At 37.0% G+C, this 23519-nt stretch overlaps 1 pseudogene; it reads right to left on the reverse strand.

Moving 5' to 3' along the window:
• Positions 1-1330: 1330 nt before the first annotated feature.
• On the reverse strand, positions 1331-16161 carry LOC104561298 (opsin-5-like; annotated as a pseudogene).
• Positions 16162-23519: the final 7358 nt, after the last annotated feature.

Raw genomic sequence — 23519 nt, forward strand, 5'->3', positions numbered from 1 at the left:
TAACTGTCCCCAGCCGAGAGGCACCAGCTCTGTTGTGGTCTCCTCACCTTACCGACCTGAACCCCTGCAGCCCAAGCAAAGAGGGATTTTTTTTGCATACTTTCAGTACTAGGTCTCTTCTAAGCTGCATGTGTGCAATGAAATCAAGTTATCTGTTAGGATGCGGGCTGTGCCTGTCTGCATCATCAACCCTCCCACCAGATGGGAATGACTTTCAGTCCTCTCTGGTCAGGAGCAGGCTTAGATCAGTGATCTTTATGAGCAACTGAGTTTTAGAAAAATACTGTTTTCCATTCAAAAAGCATAGCAGGCAGGCAGGGCCCACTACATCTTCCATGTCATGCTACACTAGCAACCTTGTCTTACCATTTCTGCCATTGACACCATAAATGTATTCCGTATACTCAAGTATCTTGTTAGCAATAAAAGTTCATTTGTCAAGTGAGAATAACAGTTATTGTTTTATCTTTAAAAACAATTATTTTCTTTAAATCTTTTTCTTTAATTTCAATAATCCTTTTAACCTTTCATCTGACCTTAATGCATAATAATAAAGAGCCTTTGGAATCAATGGCAATTGATTTAAACATACACTTGCTAGTAGTAACTTATGCCTAATCCTGATGAACAACAGATGGGGAAAATCCGAAAACTGGCAAGTTTGAAAAGTTTTTTGGAGACTGTTGTTGCTACAGAAACAAAGGTACCTGTGCAAGAGGGAAAACTTTCACGCCCACATAGTAGGTACATAGTCTGAGTGTACTGTCATTCTTAACGTCTATATATGGATAACTCTCTCCAAAGGCACAATGTTGCTCTCATTAACTTAGAAAAGGATCTGGCATGAATTCTACTGTCATTTTTAAAACATTACACGTTCTACTCAAAGTTGAATGTCACCTTCTACGTAAATGTTTTACTCTATACTCAGAGCTCACAGATAGGTTCAGACAATCCAATGGCAATTTGAAGGAACATAAAAAAAATCAGTACGTTTTTTTCTTCACATTCCCAAAAGGACATTAAGTAAATGTATGTTCACTTATTTTCCACTGAAAAAAAAAAAAAGTAGCATCTAGTGCAAGTCAGTCTTGGCTTCCATGTAGTTAATAATCTGAGCATAGTTAGCACAATGAACTTAAGTTCACATGGAGAGAGTCATGCAGCATTTATAGCATGTCCATGCCGTAGAATGTGTCCCATCAAAGAGTACAAGAAAAAACAGGAAATGGTCTAAAAATTGAGGTAGTAAAAGGATTCTTTAGAAAAAAGTTACATTCATAAATCCCATATAACAACTTTACTGTGAGAAGGATTCATACAAGCAGCTCTAGAAATCCGTTGACGTATTATGCCCAGGTACTGCTTCTCCAGTGACTTCAAAGGTATCAGTTTCATTACTTTTTTCTCCCTACTCAGACACCTTTATTGACTTCTTACTGCCCTGTCTCACTTTTACTTGGAGATTGCTCTCCAAGAATACAGTTTCTTGAAAGCATTCCATAGTGCTTAGCTTCTCCTGGCAGCATTTTGGACAGCTTTGAAAGCATTCAAAAGTATCACTGCACTTTTCTTGAAGGAAATAAGAACATTCTTCCACAACTGGCAGAGAATTACAGCTGGATTACTTTTTACCCAAATGTTCTCAGGCTGTTATTCAAAGTTGATGTGTAGTTCTGCAGGGCCATGACAAAAAAACTCCTAATTCATAACTTCTGAAGAACTGTGAAATCTTTGGTGATAGCATTCCAGAAACTGGGCTTCAGGAGGAGATTGATAACTGGATTGTACAGTGTAGATGACTTTGCAAAAACAGCTGGCACAGCAAAGGCTAATGGAGGAATCTTATCTATCAGTCCAAAAGCTGCCCACATGGCAGTGATGGCATAAGGCATCCAGGCAGCAAAAAATCCAATGCACACAGCAACATTCAGCTTGCAGAGAAAAAGTGAGTTAAAAAAAAAATCGTGTATGAGAAAAATAGTGACCAAAATAGTATATGCATAAGAATACCACCTGATTGAAGCCCCTCATTAAAAGCGTCCCCAAGTCTTCCATCATACCCCAGCTGCTCTCCAAACGCATACTTGTTTAGCAGCTTCATTCTGTCTGAAACTTAGTTCTGCCTGAAACTTCAGAGTTGGAATGTCATCTTCTACATTTCTCTTCCTCTTCACTGAAGTGCTACAAAAATTCTTTTTAGACCTAAAACAAAGTTAACGTAAAGAAAAAAGATGCTGTTCTGAGTAAAGGCTTGTCAGGGTTGCAAAGCCATTCCTATTTACTGTTCAATTCATAAGCAGTACTGATTTTCCTGGTTAAAGAATATTTTCCATAATTTTACTGTTGGTGTTCAACTGCAGTTACTCACAGGCATATGACAGCAGAAAACTAGATTAATCTTGAAGGTGAATCAAGTGCATTAACTCCCACCACACAATTGTTTGTCCTGATAAACTCTGTCAAGGCCTTTGAAAGGCCTTTAAAAAAAAAAAAAAAAAGGAAATAAAATTTATTGGTTAAGAGTTTTTTTAATAAATTATCACAGAGATACACAAAATGCAATAATAAATATCAGATCTTCAATAAACATAAACCTCAAGAAATCTAAAGCAAACTGTAAGCGTCAGTTTGTATAGGAAAATCAACCTGCTGGGCATCATTCAAAGCACTGCTTATAGCTGAAGTTCATATATGAAGAAAGAAAAAAGACTATTCATGATCTTGAAGGAGTTTCCAAAGTCCTTTTTTTTTTTTTTTTACAAAAGTGTATATTTCCAAGTAAGGAAAACAGTAAAGAATTAATTCAATTTAGAGCAGTATTGGATCCGAGGGAACAGAAGAAAATAGATAAGCTAAGTACTTGGGTTCTCTGCTGCTAATCATACCACCTGCCTGAGCTGCCCTCTTCAAGTAGGAGTACAGAGCTGCTAAAAATCCACCACTTCTCTCAGTGAGGCTCTGAGTATAGATTCAAGGTTGTAAAAACCATGTCAATTTTTTATTAAGAGAGTTTACAGTTTTGTGTTCAGACTGAAAATTAAAGCAGTAACACCAGAGGAACACACATTAGACTCTTTTAAGATATAGAGTCCAAGGCATCTTCCAAATGCTATTATTGTCTTCCTGAGTTTAATTGCTTCACAAATCTTATTTTGTAAGGAGAAATGCATGGTGATTGCCACCATGAGGCAATGACTTTTATGAGGAATGTCTGTGGCATTTAACTGGGTGTTTTATCAAATCTAAACTCTAGTTATGAATTTGCATATCTCTAGAAAGCCATCTATAATAATAGTGGCACGGGACAAATTTCCCGTTTATGGGTGATAAACAGTTAGAGCTCTAACCTGTTAGAGCTCACATGAAGTCCAAAGTTAAAGTGATTTAACAGAATTTGACCATCACAGGATACATGGCATCTCCTGTGTACCCAGCACCTCTTCTGAGTAGGATGTTTGACAGAAATTGTGTAGTTTGCCAAGTAAAAATCATTTCATAAAATGAAAAAAACTCATATAAAGGCAGGCATATAGCAATGTAATAATTTCCCAAGGAAAGGCAATAAATGATTCAACCCTGCTCTGCCTCTTAACCAAGAGAGGATTCTATCAGAGCTTGTGAACAATATGATTTAGTATGGAAGAGTTTTCAAAAATCTTTCTAAACTTTGACCTTGCATTTAGGCAAATTGTATATACAAAAACCTTCTCAGAAATACCTCCTGGAGAAGCAACTAAACACATTTACAAAAGAAGAAATATCTTTGTGTCTGCAAATAAAGCACAAAGATACTTTTCATGTTCTAAATATAGCAGTAGGTGTCACTGCTCAGAAATTTCACAGGCATAAATTTCTCTTGGGAAATTACAATAGAGCTGGAACAAAGGGAACACTTTATGATTTCTAAGAACTTTACAACAAAGAACACAAGTTACAGAGAATATTTTTACATTACAGAAAAGCAGAAAAAGAAAATATGTGTGCTACACTTGCAGCATTAATTCCTCTTTGTAGTTAGATTTTCAGTTGGTGTGTGTCAACTCACTCACATGGACTAAAACAAGCCCTGGCTGCTGGCACAAGCTAAAAATCCAATTTGACTATTTCAAACTAGTTTATTGGAGTATGTGTTGAATAAGATGAAATTAATTCAGCTTGTGGACACATTTAAGTTAGTGATGCTTTACAGGACTGAACCACTGGTGAGAATATCCCTGATGCAATGAGACTCGGCCAGTCACCCAGGCACAAAGCAGTAGCAGTACCCTGCTGTCAGCCTACCAGAACAAAGTTATATTACTTGTTCCCATGAAATACGCAGAAACTATACATGTGTACAAATCTTTCACAGCTTCTCTTTTAGGATTACCATAAATTTCTTTAGTAAGAAGGCACAATGCTTGGAAAAGATATGGCTTAAAGTAAGTGAAAAATAGATTTTATCAAATCATGCATTTTGAAAACTAATTGAAGAAGACAAACCACTTGATCACTATTATTTTGATTTAAAAAATCATTACAACAGAACAATCTTATTTGAATTCTTGTTGCCTAACTTCTGTTTCTGATTTCTAGGTGTCTAACTTGTGGAGCTATTTTGCCCCATGTTTTCAACAGAAAACTACTCATTTCTACATGCAAAAGCATATATGCACTTGTGTACATGCATACTAAAATTATGCATACATATCCTGTAATTGTATACACAAAATCATGTGGAGTGTCTCAACTCGTTAAAAAAAAAACAAAATGCCTTTTTCTCATGCACTTCTAGTCATGCTTGCCTGTTGTGTATTTTTTCATGTCCAGTCCCAATTTCTTAATCTGTCCATCAAGTTAGATTAGAACTAGAAACACAATACACTAATCACACCTAATACATTCAACAAGTCAAATTCTGAAACTACCCATGTTCTTCCATCCCCTATCAGGGAAAGTATTTGTCACTTCTAATCTGCTTCCAAAAACAATGGCTCCTGGCCTATGGAGAACTACCAACATCTAGAAACAGATTTCCAGATTTGCACTTCTACTGTACAGGAATAAGCACATAATGCACCAGCCATTCTCGTAATTTTTTTGCTCTCATTTTTCCCTTAATAGATGCATCACGGTAATTTCCATAAAACTACCTATATAGTAAAGCATTACTCATTATAAATAAGAGAAAGTAGAGAAAGAATAAGAAGACACGCATTATAAAAAGTCTGTTTGGTTATACATTTGATTACTGGTGTGAAGTCTTATTTCAAAGTTATGTTCCAGGCAGGTTTTTAGTAACTCTTTTTGGCTGAAGGGATTTTAAAAGCCTTGTAGGCAGTTGCAGTATAAATTGATCAACCATGTTCAAAGATCCCAAACATATCATATGCATCAACAGCACTTTCTAAATCTGGTCCTCACTGCTGCAAGTCTGAATCATTGATCACCTTTCCTATATGTTGGGTCTGGTTTTTTTCTGGCCAATATAAACAGATGTAAAGCATACTTACTGTAAACGTGGTAAGTATCACCCCAAGCTTCGCATATTTTCATATCCTGAGGAATTATCTTGGCAGACTGGATTTCTTGCATTAGGTAACATGTACTTGGCTTGCATGGACAGGTTTTGGAAGTGTAGGAAACTATAAGGGTGGCTTCTGTGAGAAGCTGCTGGAATCTTCCCCACGTCCAACAGAGCTAATGCCAGATGACACTAAGATAGACCCGCTGCTAGTCAAGGCCAAACCCAACAGTGAGGGTGGTAGCGCCTTTGCAGGGGAAAAGTTGTTGTGCAATGCTAATTACAGCTGGAGACAGGAGTGAGAATATGTGAGAGGAATAACTCCACAGCAACCAAGAGTGAAGAAGGATGGGGAGAAGATGCTTCAGACACTGGAGCAGAGATTCCCCTGCAGCCCATGGTGAGGCAGACCCTGTCACTGCAGCCATGGAGGCCAAGGGGGAGCAGAGATTCACATGCAGTCCAAGGAGGACCCTGTGCCAGAGCAGGTGGATGCCTGAAGGAGGCTGTGACCCCTTGAGAAGACCACACTGAAGCAGGCTCCTGGCAGGACCTGTGGACTCATGGAGACAGAAGTCCATGCTGGAGTAGGTTTGCTGTCAGGACTTGTGACCCCATGGGGGACCCACACTGGAGCTGTCTGTTCCTGAAAGACCCATGCTGGAGCAGTTTCTGAAGAACTGCCCATGGGAAGGGCACACCTTGGAGAAGTTCATGGAGAACTCTCTCCTGTGGGAGGACTCTGAAGCTGGAGTAGGGGAAGAGTGAAAAGTCCCTCCCAGCTAAGGAGGGAGAGGTGGCAGAGACAACATGTGATAAAACGACTGTAACCCCCTCTTGCCCATTCCCTGTACTACTGATGAGGAGGAGGCAGAGATGCAGGAAGAAAGGAGGGGTGGGAAGGTGTTTTAGGATTTAAGTTTTATTTCTAATTAACTTTGTTTGTTGTGATTGAAAATAAACCAAATTCATTTCAATTAGTTTTTCCTGAGTTGCTGGGTGATCTCCCTGTTCCTATCTCGACCCATGAGCCTTTCATTATATTTTCTCTCCACTGTCTAGCGGAGGAGGTGGAGTGATAAAGCTGCTTTGGTGGGCATCTGGTATCCAGCCAGGGTCAACTCACCACAAAAATAATTTTCATATACCTAAAATTCAAGGAAGCAAGCATGTAACTTACACCTGTGATATTGGGGCTGCCCTAGTAAACCTAGACTGCTTTACATTGAACAGTATTTCAAGTAATAAGTGTAAATTTCAATAAAGCAAAAAATTCTGTATGTAGTATGCTTTACTCTCGCTATAATGAACTCCATTGCCACTCATATGTTTGCTGTATCAACATGTTCACTACAGCAAACAAGCTGTAGCAAATTCTTCTATCTAAATAATAAACTTACTAAAAATATCTACTTTCAATTGGTCATTATATACCTTTATGGAGACTGCAAAATTATTGCTTAAGATTGCTTAAGAATATCAGAAAGAAGGAGCAATGTACAGAAGGCACAGAAGTGAGTTTCTGGCCAAGTTCAAGAAAAATACCTTTGAGTTAGGCAATAGACTAATAAAATCATGTGTCTCTATGGATTTTTATGATGAGCAGAATCATTATAGCCTGTAGGCAAAGTAAACCTGCATGCTCTCAGGGCTAGTCCATTCAACACACTTGAGATCAATGCTAGGGAAGCAGAGTTTCATTATATTCAGCATCTTACATGTATTGACTTGAAATATTTCTTTATACAACAGAGGACCTTGATGACATAAAGGTATTCCTGTCACAAAATTGTTCATAAAGGACACTTCACTGTAATAATAAAGTGAGTTTAGAACAGAAAGTTAGAAGTGTTCTGCTTTTTAAGAAATATATTGCAAAAAGTTTTTTAATAAGAAGTCTTGAGCATTAATGAATTTCAAGAATCAAGCCTGAGATTGTCATTTAAATTGAGAAGACTACACGTGGTCCTTCCTGTGAATCACATATGGTCTGTCATTTGTCTCTTACATAGAACTTTTTACTTACTTTGGCAGCTAAATTCATTCTTTTCTGTAGAACAGCAAGGAATATTTACAGTAAGTTCTTAACTTTTCTCAATTTATTTATGCAATATGCTTATTGCAGCAGAGTCTCAGTTTCTCAGTTCCCAGAGGCTGCAAAGAAGAAGAAATGGGCTCTCAGAAGGTAATTAGATAAGGGCATGACAGAGCCAATAAAATGATACTTTCTTCTTTCCTTTCACTTTAAAGGAATTGCTATGGCTGAGACTATTCTGTTGAGAATATAAAGTTTTTCCTACAAATGGTTTCTGACAGGGTAAATGTAGCTACTTACAAAATCTGTGATACTTAGTCCAAATGCATACTTATAAAAGCAGCAAATTAATTCCACTTATTTTTTGTGCCTCAAGGGACTATTAAAACTTCTACTTTGTTTTTCTGCAAAATAATAAGCCAGTGCACCAATGCATTGCTAAAACAGAAGAAGAAGAAATTAGAAAACCCTAGGCTAAACTTTGAAAATTTGTATCATGAATTTTACTCCTCCATTCAACAAAACATAAAAGAGTAAAAAAAGTAAAACCAGGAAACTACCGTTCCCATACTGTGGTTCAGAAACAAAACGACCTCATTCATATTGGTGTCTGCTCTAAAACAAGTCAATGTGTCTCTTTCTAAAGATTACTCTGCTCTCAAGACCTTGGAACAGACTTCTGGCAGCATTTTTTTAAGTAACCCAGCATTATTTTGTTCACTTAGTCTTTTGTACATACTTAGAGACAACATGTCACTGCATCTGCTCAGCATAACAGTGCTGTTGTGCAAGATAAAGGTAATTCTTCTTCAACTGTCTTGCTAAAATATGGCAAATATATTTTTAATACTACCTAATTGCTATTGCTCAAAAAATTTGGTAGTTATTTATTTCAAGGTGAGTCCTATGATTCTATGATTAGCGCACAGAAACCGTTACATAAACCATACATAATCATAAGATCATTGCAGCTGGAAAAGATCTTTAAGATCATCAAGTCCAACCACTAACCTAACACTGCCAAGTCCACCACTAAACCATGTCCCTCACCACCTCATCTACGTGTCTTTTAAATATCTCCAGGGATGGTGACTCCACCATGCCCCTGGGCAGCCTGTTCCAGTGTCTAACAACCTTTTCAGTAAAGAAGTTTCTCCTAATATACAATTTAATCTCTACACTACTACACTCATTTAATCTCTGCACTGCTACATATTGCGTGTAGCTCTAAGGAGAAATAATGCTGTAATGTAGCATAAACAATTACACATTATTAAAAACGTATACTTCAGCTATAAATATGGACTACCTTGGCTGTCAAATCAGTAGATCATCATATCCAACCCAATGGATTAAATACTTCAAAAATTAAACACAGTCTCCAACTGCCCTGCCCTAGGGCCATCGCAAGCACACAAGACAGAAACATGCAACTGACATAGGCTAAAGGGCTAAGCACCAGTTAAAACAAGAGCAGTTCCTGAATTTGAGTCTTAGAGCTATTTATGACTACACCATTGGCCTTAGTTTGGTATGTCAACCTTGTTCCAGTTCTCATTGATAAGGGAAATATTCCATGTAACTTCCCATCTTGGAGTGTTTTACTGTACATGGAAATCATGAAACTAGACAGATAAACGCTTTGCAGAATGGTAGTTTACTGATCGGTAAAGCCAAGGCATTTGCACTTCTATCTTGCAAAATGTTGCAAAGCAACAATGGCAAAGATTGAAAAGAAACAGATAAGAACAGCTATGCTATTATTCCTACTCCAGGAGGAAAGGAATTAAAATTATATACATAAGGTTGTATCAGAAGTCTGATGAACTTGGGATGACTACAGGCTACCTCACACCTTTGATTTGTCCTCATTTTTCCTCCATAAGCCTTTTCCAGGTGAAAAAAAAGAACCATAAAATGTACATTTGTCCAAGATGTCTAACAATTTCGTAGGATCTGCACATCTGGAAAGCCTAGTATGTAACAGCAATCACTATAAATGAAGTAGTCAAATGAGACCACAGAAAAAAGATAACAACTTTACCAAAAGATCTAAAGCATTATGGAAGAGTTTTTCTGAGCCATGACCACATAGAAATCTAAAAGCATTTCTTCTGCTTTTCACTGTTATCTTTATGTGGCACAAAACTAAAAGTCAACCATAAATGTGATCATTTATATTAAAATAACAGAATCATAGTTTCACATTCTCCCCAAAATAAATGTCTCTTTTCTGACATAATAAGCCTTGACAGTAAGACATGTTCAACATGCTCTTGATTGGTTAACCAGATTCTCTCATGTTTACCCAAAACCCGCTTGCCTCCACTTCAAATTAATAAATGTCAGTAGTGTAAGTAATGCAACTGGAAGTTTGGCATTAGGACTGTATCTTCATGCATATTCTCTCACTTCACATGTATTTAGAAACAGCAAATTGACCACTAATCCCCAAATGGCTTTGAAATTACTATAGCAGATTGCAATGTTGCTGTGCCTTACAACAAAAGTATCTCTTTAAAGTGGACAAAATCAAGAAAGGCATTGAACAGCTCTAATTCTCCTTTTACTTCAGGAGCAGGTCTACCCATTAAGAAGAATGATACAGATTTAATATATTGTCTTCTAAACCGTAGGTGTTCTTTGAAGAGTAACCTTTATCCAGTTTGGTTTCCATTACATTTCCTATTATGATCATAGACCTTACCATGTGTAACTAGACAAAGCTTTCAAAATTGCTTGTAGATAAGTAACACTAAGCAGTTTCAGGGCAGTGCAGCATCCTCCATTAAAGTCAGTGTGGTTTTGGTCCTGCAACATCTAGGGGGAACTAGGATATGTTTCTGAAATGGCTTAATCTCGAGGAACTCTTGGAGATTTGGCAATTTTCTTTATATCTGTATTCATACTATTTATTTGTCTTTTCTATATCTTGAAAGTAAGTTTTCTCCAGAAGCTGGCAAACCCATGTGCTTGTGAAGAGATCTCTTGAGAACAATAGTGTCTTCTGTAAATATTATAATTGATTTTTATGGCATTATATGGTAATAAAAGCAATATCAGTAGTTAGCCAACCTTGCAAATCCACAAGCACAAAAGCACTAATAGCATCATACAACTCCCATTACATTTTAAGTCTTATTATTGTCATTCTAAAATAGCACCCAAAAAACACTATAGATAGGTCCTTTAACATGGGAAATAGTGAATGTTACCTGTATTTTCGTGTTCTTTTTTAAATGAAAATATTAAGTTACTAATAAACAAACAGACTAAACTGTGCCTAAACTGAACACTATGACCTGATTATGTTAATATGGTTTAGCAAAGATATAGCCAGTGTGCAGGGCAGGACAGATTAAAGCAAACTGCAGGAACCTGGGAAACCTTTGTGCTTACTGAAGAACCTGTAGCTTCTTCTTATAGCCTCAAGGCATAGGCAGCTGCCAAGTCAGAGCTTCCATAACTCAATTTCTGAGTGTAGCCAGACTCTTAAGTGTCTAAATACCATTTTAAGTGCCCAAGTAATTTTCTGGATTTTTGCTTTTAAAGACTGAAGCAATGTCCAAGCACTTCAGCTGAAGCTGGATCAGACCATGTAGGGACAGATTAAATGTGACTGGGACTCCTAAGCTAAAGTGATCTGATGTCAAAGGCAGGATGAAAGAGTTTGGAGGAAGAATGGGCTACAAATTTTCTCTAAATTGTCATTACAAGATAGCCTACATTGTGGCTTAAATCCAGCAGGAAGAGCTACAATTCAACAAATAATCATTCATCAAACTGACATATTTGGAGGGGATAGATTTAGCAATTTCTTAAGAAAAGAAATCCTCATAAGTGTCTCTTCTCTCTGCTTTTATGAGTTTGACTTAACCCATTCTTTTAGCAAATGTCTCCAAGAGTTTATCATGTATAAGTAATTGTTATTCATATTATTATATTATTCCAGGGTAAGATTCTCTCAAATAAGCAGTCTCAGAGCAACTCAAAGAGTTTACAATCTAATGCTGAAGATGAGAGCAATTTTGAGGGGAAAAACAATAGAATAAAACCAAGAAATATTTATCAGTAGATGATAACCAGTTCTGCCAGTGTTCCAGCTGCCCAGCTAATATCAACCTCTATACCAGCCTGACTTTTTGTATTAATGTCACAAAGGATGCTTTGAAGGAGATAGTGTTCCCATTTTGCTATTGCTTATTACAAGGGACCCCTAAGAATGAAAAGTAGCATTGAACATGCATGCACACTTCTGAGTGTTGTGAGCACATAGTATAACGATCATCTTGGTCTCACTGGAGTATAGTGGTATGAAGAGTCTTAAAAAGTTAACTAAAGAGTTAAAAGACAATATCTTGTTCTCAAATGAAAGACTTAAGTAAACAATTGTCTACTGGATATCCATAACGGGGCAGGAATATACTTAAGAACTTTAGTTGGGATACTTTCCATCTCAGAATTATTTAACAAAGAAGGAGTACATAAACCAGACAGAACTCTTTAATTCTTAAACTGCTTGGATTGAGGAAGATATTTAGGTTACAAAACTATGCAGTAGACAGTAGACGTTGTCTACTGCAGCTACACTGCACTCGGTAATCTGAAGAGATGTCAGAGAGAGAACAAGTTTGTTATTATGAAAAACAGAAAGCAGATCATCTCTACAGAGGCAGATCTGTGAGATATCCAACTGTATATGAAACTATCCATATTTCTGAACAGAGAAAGACCAAAGATAACTCCAAGAAGAAAGCTGAAGGATGGTGAGGAAGATAATTTGAAGGTTATGCCAAACAAACAACTAGAGAAATAAGAGAAAGATTCACTGAAATAAGCAAAGGTTTTCTCCTGGACAGTCTTCGAGGGGGCACCTTAACTAAGAGTGAAGCACACCTAATATCAGCTGCAAAGTTCCTCTTCATATTCTTGGTATATTAAAAATAAGATGCTGGTCTTCACCTGAAAAGTGTCAGTTTTGCAGCAGGAAATTTTTTCCACAATGACTCCTGTAACCACAGGTTTGATTTTACTGTACAAGCTAGTGAAACTCAAACCTTTGGAGGTTTCAGTTCAAAAAGTATTTAGAGATACAGTTTTCTGTGGCTTTTATCCTTTGTTCAGTTACACACAAGAAAATTTGATCTGCATACTACTATTTAAAATCTTTAATGATGTAAAGCTTAAGTCTGGATCTCCTCAGATATTTGTGGCTGAGCAAACAGAATTCACTCACTCAAAATCAGATCAGCTTTCATAAGCAATGGTTCCTGAGCATGAGACTCAAATTCACTTCTACTTAGCACTCCAATTTTTAACCTTCCTGTTGATCAAATTCTGAAATCTTAATTTTCACAAGTAGTGAAGCTCTGTGACCTCAATTATCACCCTCCAGAAATAACACAGCTACTACTTGTGTGGTTAGCAATTCATTGCCATGGAGCAAATCTGCACAAGACACGAAAGAAAAACGCAATAAGGATCAATTTTCTCTTCCATCTTTACTCTCTTCACGGGAACTTTCTTGGTCCTTAAATGGTGCTGACCACCTGTGCCAAAACAGTTTGCAGAAGACTAACTTTCAAATACCTTGACAGCAATGGTTTGAGCATTGCTCATCCTGACAGGGCCAGAGACATGCTGCTCCAGTGCTTTCCTGGATTCTTTCATAGTTATCAGAATATAAGAGTAGGAAGTGACAACTACTGTGCAAGGGAGAATACAACAGAAAACAAAGAGGACTACAGTGTTAAGATATGGCCACAGTATTTACATTGGTGGAATGCCATTTAATGCAGCAGGCCATGCCCTAGGGCTTCATTCTGTACTGTCCCCAGTGAGGCAGGGGAGAAGAGGCAAACATTGCTGCACAAGTCCAAGCACAGGCTATCAAGTTTCATCTGTGTTCTCTCCTGAACCTGTTCCCTATAAGATACAAAGCAATCAGTGAATATCAGCATGGTTGCCATGTCTGCATGGAGTTTCCCACATGCAGGCAGCTGAACAAGGTAATTAAGAGGGATAATTTTAATAGGTATTCAAAATACTGCAGTATATTGAAGGTTTGTAAGAATAAGGCATGATTCACAACAACCTGCAAAAAAAGTTAGGTAGCTGAATTCTCTTGTACATGTAGGATACTTAGCACAATAGAAATCTGTGTGAATAAATCTCTATCAAAATTCAGCAATAAAACCTGGAAAAAAACCAGTTTATGCAAGCCAGCCTTGCTTTCAGATTGGAACTCCTGTTCCATGTTTCCAAATTATCACCCTGACTTAAAAGAGCTTAATAGTAAGCAATTGCACATCTCTGGCCCTATAGTTAATTATCAATGATGCCAGAAGGAAGAATTATTTGACTGGATGTAAAACATCTATAAAAATACTCTCTAAGATATGAAACCCAGAAATGGTGGGCTATGTTCATATGAAAAAATGAGTAATTAAAGAAAGAAATATTGGCTTACCATAACGTGGAAAACAAATTTGGAGGCAGCACACAGCACTCAATAATGTCAGTGTTGGGAGACTGCAGATCTCAAATAGCACTCTACAAAATGCATAGAACAAGCAAATGTGTTTCCCATACAGCCACCTGGCAAATAACCAAGACATTTGATTCTTAGATATTATCCTTTTGCTTCAATGGAGTACTAAATGGTAGAAATATACTTACAGTCACAGACTTTAAAATTCAATAAAGCTTCATGATGAAATTATTTGTTGATCAACCACAAAAGATATTCTCATTTGAAAAACTTACAGTCAGTAATCATGTCCTGCTTTATTTTTATGATTCCCACTTAAGCTTTTTATTTTTATAAAATGAAGCAGTATATCTCAATTATAATAATTCTGAAAAGAAAAATCTTTATGCTTGTTACTAGTAGGCCTAGGTCATAAAATAATACAGCTTATTATTATTTCTGATACCTTTATGTATGTTTTCAAACTAGTTTTCATCAAAATCAATATTCTCTTGGGAAATTTCTCCAGGAGAACAAAAATTTTATCTGAATCATTATACCTCCTCTCTTTCTATTCAGATACCATCACTATTTTTAGTAGCATTGCTATTTCAGATGTCTTGGTTGCCTTTCATGGCTCATGATTAGACCGATTGGCACATTTAGGATTGGATCTGGATTTTCTCCTCAGTCAGAGCAGGCCTATGGAGGATAAATTTGCCTTCTCTCTAACAGCATAGTCCTGTCCCCAGTAATCTCACTTTCTAAGGTAATGACTGGACATTGGCATTAACCTGACCTTTCCATCAGCTTTCCAGACATGTTGCAATTATGGTTTTTGGTATTTTATCACAGGCTTTCTGAGGAATCGGGATATGTTGTTCTGTGGTTTGCAATGATGTATGGAAGATGTGTTCTCTTGTCTAGACTTAACAATGATCACAGAACTGTCATGGACTCAAAAAGCAATGATCCTGTCCACCTTTACATTCTTAGTACTGAATAAAGTTTTGTACCTAACATAAATCAGAGATTAAACATCTTTTAATGATTTTACTTTATGTATGTGTATGTATGCACTTAATTCTAAAAACTCATTTACATCAATTTAACTTTACATAGCAGTGAGCCAAATAAAGCCTCTCTTTCTTTCTGCCTTTAACAATCATTCCACATTTATCCCACTCCTGTCTTTCATCTTTTTGAACGTGTCTCATTGACGGTATTTGTAAACCTGTCTACAGAAACTTTTTATTCTTCAGCCCATAAATTAGCAAAGTATGTGACAGAGTAAAAGGCTGATAAACCAACAGCCATTCCCTTAGTCTATAGCTCCTGCTAGCTACCTTAAACTACAACAGATTGAACTCTCTCAAATTTCAGGAAGTGGGTAATTAAATTTAAGAGAGTCTGTATCTCAGGTGTGCTAAGTGTCAACTCTGAATATAACTACAGGTATCAGTATAAAGTCTTCAGTAAGGAGACATTCACTGTGACAAGTGGAATATCGCTCAGCTTTTCCTAGCAAAATGCTTTGTGAAGAGACTTACATTAATGAAAAAAAGCCTCTGTCAACGGTCTTCGTGTTGGTCTGAAATACATACTGGTCTTACTCAGAAAAATGCCAGTTATCACTTACTTTCCTCTGCCATTCTTGTATTCAAAGAGCCTTCTACGGGATCAGCCCTGTGATGCAGTCCAGGCATTATTGCCCATGTGAATGAGTGCAGGAGCAAAGTGAGGACAGTAACGTGTGATAAAATCGCAATACACCTTCTATAGCCAAACCCAGACACTTTCATACACAGTGTTTAACACATCATACAATTTTAGGGCAAGGTCCTAGAGCCATCTTCTAGCACAGTCAGAAATAAAGAAATCTAGCAGAAGCTAATCTGATTGCTTGGGTTTTTTTCCTCCTCTCACAAATGTTGTTGCATTGTCTTAATCAGTATGAGAGAGATTATCTGGTGCTGTTCTTGGCAACTTGAATTTAACAGAAAAATACAATGACAAAAGCTCAGCAAAATCCTCCAAATAAATTCACAGGTCTTTGCCTCAAATAATGGTAAACACAGTTCCACCACTGCTGATTTCTCACTTTCTCTTTGCTTCTGTTGCGTTTCTCAAAGTTCCCGTCTCGTTCCTCATTCCTGTGGACTGCAGCAGGCTTTCCCATCCCCAACATGAGAGCAGTTCACAATGAGGCAGCAGCACAGCCTTACATATTGTACAGGGAGGAAACATGGGAAATGTCAAAGAAAAAGCACTTGGAGGAAGGAAGTCCCCTTAGCAAACAGCTACAGCTCCCAGCTCACATAGTACTTAAAGCCACTACCTTCTAGTTAACTGGTGTACATTCACATTAAGTAATGATCTTGTGGTTGCATTTCTTTCTTTCAGTGTAATAAGGCAGATTTATCTGTATTTGCCTTCTCCATCTTTCCTGAAACTTCTTTTAAGCTACTCATTCTCCCAGTGATCCACCAGTTGTTTCTACACAAAATCCTCCTTCCTCAGTTGCTGTAACTCTGGACACTTTCATTGAAATCAAAGGGGCTACGTTTTTGTTCATCAGGTGTCAGGAGGAATTTTAAGTTATGTGTTACCAGTATTTGTTTCATTCATTAAGCTGAAGCAGTAACAGTGAGATTTCATATCAGAAGCCTCAGCTCAAGCATTTTCCTAGTGGCCAGTGCTGCAGCTTGTGACCGCCCTCAAGAGACCACAACAAAAATAGTGACAGGACATTCATCTGCTTTTTTCCTGTGGTAATCTATTCAAAAATAATGGCTGAGCTCATTTCAGATGTTAGTGCTTCATTTTCAATACTCTCTCTTATAAAAAGTAAATTTCATATTTGCTAAAAGAAAGACAGTCTACCTTGGACATTCTCCGTGTTCTTCAGTGGGTCATGAGTTCTGGAAAGCTACTTGAGTTCCTGGACTCCAGAGTAATCACCTCACTTGTCAGAAGTAGCCTTTCTTGGGTTTTATCTGTGTTTTTTATGGAATTAATTTCAGAGAATGAAATCCCATGTTGAGAAAAGGAGAGTTTTATTCCAAGTGCCAGGCGCTGGATGAACTCAGGCAGAGGAACATTTAAGACACAATTTCCATCCTTCAAAAGAGTCCATCAGATATGACAAAACAGGGCTGATATTCCCAGTATATCCAGTGTTCCTCATCCAGAAAGCATGTAACCCTACTCCTAATTTGTCTTTGATAAGAGTAGCTCCCACTTTTCTGAGCAAATAAAAAAATTCTCACTCAGAAATGTCAAAGTCTTTTTAAGTCACTTCAAAATTGTAGCCTATTTCACTCTTTCTGCTATGGAAATGGGAGTCCCTAGAATCTACTTTATGCAGCTCCTCTCTAATGCATCTCCAGCACTGGAGCTTGTATAAAGCCAGTGTACCAGCTCTGTGCTCTAACAAGAATTGTAAGAATGACTGTTTCAGCCTTCTGCATGCTATCAAAATAAGAAAATAAAAACAGATAAGGAAAATGTAACGATCAAGTAAAAATAACCCCATGTAAAAAATAAATGCCTCCATTAAACAAGGTTACGGCAATCATCTAGTTGGTTACAATAGTTCTTTTTTATAGTTTTTGGAAATCTACGTTCTTCTGTGAATATTTATTTCTATTCTTTTACAGCAGCTTTTGGATTAAATTGAGCATTCTCAGGGCCAGTGAAGTGATTTTTAAATGTGAATTCCCAAGCTGCTAGGTCTCCAGAAATGTGCCACCTAAGTAGTTCCTCAGCATCTATCTTTTTGCAGACATTTGTAATGATTTTAGAGTTAAGTACAGCAATTAATTTTGAACAACAGTAATCAACAGCTCTGAGTGGGTTACAGAAAAAAGAGCTTTAAAAACAAACAATATTTAACCATTTATAATCTAAAAGCAAAAGTATCACTTTTAGAAAAGCTGGGTAAAGTCCTCTTCTAAGAGGAAGTGAAATAGAAAAGAATTGCATACTGATGTTTTGAAAACTCCTCAACACTGTCTATCACACTGTGCTGGCAAACAGCAACAAGTTTCACTGGTGCTCTTTTTTTTTGTTTGTCTGGGTTGATGAACTACATAATGATAGTTTTCAAAATATTTGTATTTACCTGCAAAATATTTTATCTGAAAAATAACTGTATTTTTCTCCCTCCTTCATCAGCTAGATCAGCTTGCCAACACACAAGAAATGCATCTGCATATTAAAAATAAATTCTATAAATCAGCTTAAAACATTTAAACTTTTGATAGTATGTTAATTACCATAAAACAGGTAACAACTAAGGTCTGGACATATACATTCAAGGCATCAGTTTCAATAAATTGGTCTAAAAGTCACTTTTTTAGTTAAACTGCTGTGATTGTGAATCTATGTCATAAGTCTCTCATTTTCCTCCTTCTCCTCTTTTATGGACTTCAGTTCTTCCATCTCCACAAATAATATTTTCCCTAAATATTCATAGCTTAAAAGGCAAGTAGAAAATAAACTAGCAGGAAGAGTATGCAGATAATGGAGCAGCAGGGCAGGAGAAGGTAAAACCAGTAAATTAATACAGTCTAATAATTCCACATTAAGTTTGAAGTATTTATGATAACTTGTAAATACTATTTCACTTCAAATCAGGTTAGTGACAACATATGACTAAGGAGGAATTAGAAATAGAAAAATTTCCGAATGCACTTTCAATAATAATTACACTTTTACACTAAAGAAACATTATATTTAGTCCTACACAAAGCTTTTTGGAAATGGGTTCTGTACTCTTTTTAATCACTTGTATCCATAATAAAGAAAAACTGCTATGTCCTAGGTTTAAAATATTCCCTTTAAAAAAAAAAAACAAACCTGTTTACTCCTTAGTAACTCTGACAAAAAGAAGAAAGCAAACAGAACATACACACAGAGACTTTGATAATCTCATAGTGCATGAAAGATTCCTGAAATAATGAGCACATAGATGTCTCTACTAAGAAACATGAGAAGTTTTTGTATCATGACCATGCTTGTGAAGACTTTGGAAGTCATAATACTAACTACTGTAAAAATGTATTATGCCACAATCTCTCTTCTCTCTTTTGTTCACTCCCATTGTTATTTCAGCATGCAATGTATTTCAGCATGTAAAGTAAGCTGTCTCTGCATGAATGCATGGATGCACTAAGGTCCTATCATTGTTCAATCTTATGGAAAATTCTCTTGGAAACTAATTCGGTTTTCACTCTGATTATAGAAAGCCATATTTTTGGAGCCCAGGAGTGAAATCATGCTCAACTCCAAAATCATGTCACATCACCTTCTACAAATAGCAATTGCAGGAAGGATTACTTAGAAGTCAAAGAGCATTGTGTCTTGTTTGCAGAAGCTTATCCATGAACATACAAAAGCTAGTTGTGCAAGAAGAAACAAGACACATTTTAAAAGTTCTAATATTACAAATCAATACACTACCTTGAATTACTCTATCTTCTTAAAATGTAGAACATCAGATAATATGTTTCTATTTGTCTGACAACTAGATTGAATGGATCCCCATTAGTCAAATATATAACGATGGAAAAGTTGTACAAAGAGAATGACAAGCTATGCTCTTCTGAATTGTGACAGGAGAAATCCCTAAGCCCTAGTGCAGCAGTACTGCTACTTTTGCACTACACCAGAGAAAGGAAAAGTAGTGTGCAAAAGGGGGCAATTTTTAAGTAGATCTCTTGAATTTAATAAATAAGAACAGAATAAAAGGCGGAGTGGGGGGGGGAGAACAACACATAAACAAACCACAAACTGTTGTGTACACTGCTATGATCAGACAATGTTCCCACAAACTTCTCCATACTAAGAAGTTATCTCAGATTCAGAGCTAGAAGAGACCATCCAGGCTTAAGAAGTCACTCATAGGGTTGAGGAACGTGGAGATGACGTTTTGTGTTTGCCATTTGTCTAGTCTCAGCTTCCAATTATACTAACTCCCACATCAGCACAAAAAGACCAGAACCTTTCCTTGGTAATTTAAATTGAAAGAATCCCAGAGGTTTAGAATAGAGGCTGTCTCTGCTCCAGCAAATTGACTTCACTGACCTCAGCAGAATATCTGGTACTCCAGGATTTTGCATTTCAGCTTCTACAATAAATCAATCCAATATCTAAAATTTCTCAAGATTAGCTCCATCTCTTATTAGTTTTGTGGCTTACAGCCTTTTTTTCAATATCCTGTAAGTCTGCCGTATTTTTAACTCTACACTCTGGATTTTCTTCATGATGGGGAATTTAATCAAAATCTTGCAAATTCAGCAAACTACAGAATCTTTCAGCCTTTACCTCTGGCAGGATTATTAATAGATGTGAAGTATATTTTAAAAACTGGTCTTCTAGAAATGCAGCACTATCTGCAGACCACTTAGGAACTGAACCCGTCATGTTAGAACATTCTGCCATCACTTTTCAAACTCAAAATGCTTTCTGCCCTTAATTTTCTTCAGGTATAAACTGCAACCAAACTTGTAAAGCTATTGGGCATTCAGTATCTGCTTCACATCTTCAACCTTCTGCAGCTAACTGATCAGGATAGTGAGAGGAAGGGGTATACTGTATTGACTGCTTTTCAGTGGTGGACCTGGGTATCAAGGAATTCTTCCACCAACATCCCTGGTTGAAGCACCACTGTGTAGTGAATGACTTTTACTCTTCATTCAAATTGAGAAAAAGAGTCTCCAGGGAAGAATTAAGCAGATCTTACAACTTTATTATGTTGAAGTGGCATCAGGTCATTAGAACCAGGAATCACAAAATCACAGAATGTTAAGGGTTGGAAGGCATCTCAAAAGATCATCTAGTTCAACTCCCCTACCAGAGCAGGACCACCTAGAGTAGGTCACACGGGAACTCAACCAGGTGGGTTTTGGATGTCTCCAGAGAAGGAGACTCAACAACTCATCTGGGCAGCCTGTTCCAGTGCCCCATCACCCTCACAGGGAATAAATTCTTTCTTGTGTTTCTTTGGAACCTCTTATGTTCCAGCTTGTCCCTTGTCCTATCACTGGACATCACTGAGAAGAGCCTGGCTCCATCTTCCTGACACCTGCCCTTTACATATTTGTAAACATGAATGAGGTCACTCCTCACTCTCCTCTTATCCAGGCTAAAGAACCTCAGCTCCCTCAGCCTTTCATCATAAGGGAGATGCTCCACTCCATCATCTTGGTGGCCCTGTGCTGAACTCTCTCCAGTAGCTCCCTGTCCTTGAACTGAGGGGCCCAGATCTGCACACACTGTTCCAAATCATGAGTCTCATGAGGGCGGAGAAGACGGGAAGGAGAAGCTTTCTCAACCTACTAACCACCTCCCTTTTAACATACCCCAGGATGTCATTGGCCTCCATGCATGACTCTGGGGCATCAGTCTAGCTGGGCTCACTCAGTTAAGCTAGATAGTCCACATACTCTCCCTTAACACTGTTTAGCCTGCACAGCCTGATCACTCATTTCTACTTCACTTACATGCATTCAGGCTAAAAATCTGCTATTTGAGAGGAGTGATGACCAACCTTTCTGCCTAAACAGGGCATAGAATTTCTATAGGCAAGGTGAGTTGCCTGACATTATATTACTGAATTCATATTACATCTGATGCTTCCGAAGGGGTCAAATTTAAATGGACCTACAAAATGTGTTCCCCTACTTTCCAGAAACAGAGGTCTTCTTCATATGGGAAATGCAGCATGTAGTCTCATTTCCTAGCACTGAGAAGTTACAGCAGTAACTTGCTAATTTTGTTTCTCAAGAGGTCATAAAGAAGACTGTTAACTATACTGCCATATCTGCTACACTGCATCACCTTTCCGAAATTTTAACAGTGAGTTATCAGGATATACAGCAGGACTGTTACTATGCAGTAGAACAAAAACTGACTAATTATAAAGAATTGAAGGAGTGAAACAGTATTGATTGAGGTTCGCAGGACAAAAAGTCTCATTGATCTTTATTAGGTCACAGGTATCCAGTGAACAACTGGGTCCAATAGAACTTCTTTCTTCCCTACCTAGAGAAATTGCTATAATTTACACAAACATATGCTGCTCCTGTTACCAACTATGTTTAGACCTAGCAAACTAGGCTACATTGGAAGAGAAATAAGAAGCAGAAGGTGATGAGAAAAGTTATGTCATTAAATGGGCACAAAATCCTGTCCTCAAACCCATTAACTAGAGTTTTGTGAAATGTTTTTTATAACATTTTATTAAATTAATTGTTGACGTCAACACACTAATATTTTTTTAAAACACACATGGTTTTTCTATTGTCCTGGTTAATAAACAAACAAAAGTCAGGTAATAGTTTAATAAATATGTTGAATTTAATAGTGCTTGACATGTTGTTTCAAGATTTGTTTAAATTATTTTTTGTAAAGATTTGAAAGCTGAATGCTTTATTTTCTTGAAATTATTGAACAATTCAAAATTTTAAGGATTTTTTTCTCCATCACTGCAAAACTAACTGAAAAAAACACTTACTAGCAAAGTTCTTACATCAGTGCCTGTGATTCACACAAGTTACTCATTATACTCCATATAGTATTGTACTCAATGGAGGATTAGATATTTGCAATTACTTGATTACTTGAAAAGCTTCTTCCCTCCCTGCAACAAGGGCTTGCAGTAGCAATGGACTGCTTTTCATCACTGCCATTGCTCTACAGCAGATGTGTTTTGTGGAAGTGGTCTGTGACTCTCAAATCCATTTCTCTTTCAGTCTGATGACATCTCATCTGATTAGCTTCTTCACAAGATTTGGGGACTTAGAGATGCATTTTGATTGCTCTCCTTTTCCTCCAGACATTTATAGATTAGACAGGTTAAACAAGATGAGCTGCTTCTCATCAAAATAGCTAATACGATCATATGCCACTAAGATAAATTAAATTAAGTTACAGATATTTCCAAAATATTGTATAGCCATAAGGATAGAAAAATATCAAGAATTATTGATGGGCACTTTAAAAGCAAAACACAAAATAAACTTTAATTTGCTCATTTAATGAAGTTATTAAGGCCTGTTACGATAACTCAACTAATGAATTGGTCTGAAAATTTATTATGTAAAGTCTGAAGAAATTACTTGTTCCTGTTCTGGCAGCTATCAGTTTCTAAATTGCTTTATAAACCTTGCCTTTATATGCAGACAGACCAGAATGGGAGAAGTTCGGAAACAGAAGCTTTATTTGTGTATTGCTTCTTTATTTATCTGAAGATAAAGCACTCTCAGACAAAAGAAATCTTAGGGCAACACTACGGGAGAAAAAAACTATTAATCTATGGCAAGAATGTGCCATGCTCAGTGTGAGAATATCTTTTAGAATCAGCTTGTATATAGACACTAATTCCTCAACTGATTTAAATTCGTTTAACTGAAATACTGTAAGCAGTGAAGAGACCACCATACTCCAGACTAATCTCCCATATTACAAATTATAAGCACGTTATCATTTCTGTTTGCACAAACTTA

Source organism: Colius striatus, chromosome 4, assembly GCF_028858725.1.
Source record: "Colius striatus isolate bColStr4 chromosome 4, bColStr4.1.hap1, whole genome shotgun sequence".
Lineage (NCBI taxonomy): Eukaryota > Metazoa > Chordata > Aves > Coliiformes > Coliidae > Colius > Colius striatus.